At 40.5% G+C, this 1,997-nt stretch overlaps 1 pseudogene; it reads right to left on the bottom strand.

The window, feature by feature from the left end:
* Nucleotides 1-797: 797 nt before the first annotated feature.
* LOC110288264 (vomeronasal type-1 receptor 4-like) lies at nucleotides 798-1,777 on the bottom strand (annotated as a pseudogene).
* Nucleotides 1,778-1,997: the final 220 nt, after the last annotated feature.

The raw sequence follows: 1,997 nt of genomic DNA, 5'->3' as shown, positions 1-1,997 counted from the left end.
CACCAAACAATAAAAGCAATATACAGAAAGCTAATAACTAACAACAATTGGGAGAAAATTAGAGCAATAACAATAAATTCAGGGAAAAGACAAGGCTGCCCACTCTTTCCTTTTCTATTCAATACAGTTCTTGAAGTCTTAACCAGAGCAATAAGAGAACAACAGGAAATTAATGGGATACAAATTGGAAAGGAAGTAGTCAAAGTATCACCATTCATAGATGACATGATAGTATATATATTAGAAACCCTCTTGAAAAGAGCAATTCTCTTTTCAAGGCAATACATAATTATATATTAGAACACCTATGGCTGATAAATAACTTCTGCAAATTGGCTGGATAGAAAACTATTTCAAAAATAAGAAGCTGTTCTTTATAAAACTGATAAACAGGCTTATTTGTGCAGGCATGTTAGCAGAATCTCAGCCAGTGTTGAGTCCAGGAGAAACAGCCTCTCTCAAAATGGTTTTCAGTGAAACAGACACCTTTATTGGGGGTGGCATGGTCTATATAACCCTTGTAGAGAGTCTATATCATTGGCAGTGGCCATGTTGCTGGGACTGCTTCATTTGCATTCTTAGGAATACCCGGTGCTAGCTGGACCTGTTCTTATAAGATGAGATAGGAAGTTTACCCTGCATCCTGGCCACTAGGCTACATGACTACCTCAGGGTGTCAGACCTGGGGGATGGACTGGCTCTGTGTGTGGGTAGATGCAGTCCTAGAGTATGGCAGGTTCAGTCCTACTCCTGTTGGTATCAGGATGAGATTTTCAGGGTTTGGACATGTTTTGACTTTACTGTTCCTCTGTAATGACTTTCCCAGTCACATGGATTTCAAGCCCAACATTGAAGTACAGAGAACAAGGATGCCCTAGGATCCCTAAAGATCAACAGTAAAGGAGAAATGGTGGGGAAGCTCAGAGCCAGAAATTCTATTACATTCCTCAACCAGAGCCGAGATTCCACAAAGGAAATATGAAAGAAAACACAAATACAATTTAGAATATATAAGCTCACAAATGTGACCACCAGCATCAGGATGGTGTGGGCTGCTCTGGTCTCAGCATGGCCTCTGTTGCTCTGATTGGGATTATGTATGTAGTGCATTCTCTGGTGGTGTCTATTTAGGTGAATCACCATGGAGACACTGGTCCAGACCATGATGCCAATGAATATGATGTCATGGGAAAACGGCAAGACATTCATGTCTACATTGACCAGAGAGATGGAGCATATCCAATTGCCTCGAGAATCAGAGTCATTGTGTGATTTTTTGGGACCACTGACATTCATTGGGAGGTGAACATTATTTAAAGCACTGAACAACCAACAACTGTAACCTTGGGGGATATTTCTCTGAACATGACCCTAGCCCAGTTACCAGGAACAAGAGTGACAAATTGGTAGGTGCTGAGGACACAGGTAGAACACATGTTTGTGCCTCAAGCCACCATGTGAAAGTAGTGTGCAAGTTTGCATTTGAGGTCAGTTGGAGGGTTCTTTGGAACAAAATCAATCATGTCATGTGAATATGTCAAGAGAAGGAGCATGAATGCATTGGCTACAGCCAAATTGATTAGAATGACCTGTATGGGCCTCAGTCTGGAATCAGTCAAGTTTGGAGAGAAATTATGGACAAACAGAAGGATGTTGCCCACAGTCCCAACCACAACCTGGCAAAGCAAAAGGATGTGAAGAGCCAACACTTCCATGGTTTTCAGGGTTTCATTCTGAGACAATGTGGAGGTATCTTCATAGCACAGTGGTGTAATGATCAGGTTGGACAGTGCTGTGTTCAAGAATCTTCTCAATTATCTGAGATTTTCAATTTATTTGGAGTCTTTTTTTTTTTTTTTTTTTTTTTTTTTAAATCTGGCACTGTTTTGACAAGCTACAGGAGATTTTTTCTGGAAAACAATGAATGAACATTGATCCAGAATATCAACTTCACACTTACTTTCCTTTCCCTTCACTCATGATGTAAGTGTGTGTGT

This window comes from Mus caroli, unplaced genomic scaffold, assembly GCF_978045245.1.
Source record: "Mus caroli unplaced genomic scaffold, Mus_caroli_1 scaffold_8, whole genome shotgun sequence".
NCBI classification, from domain to species: domain Eukaryota; kingdom Metazoa; phylum Chordata; class Mammalia; order Rodentia; family Muridae; genus Mus; species Mus caroli.
The sequence above is the reverse complement of the archived record's forward strand: the minus strand, read 5'-3'. Positions and strand labels throughout refer to the sequence as shown.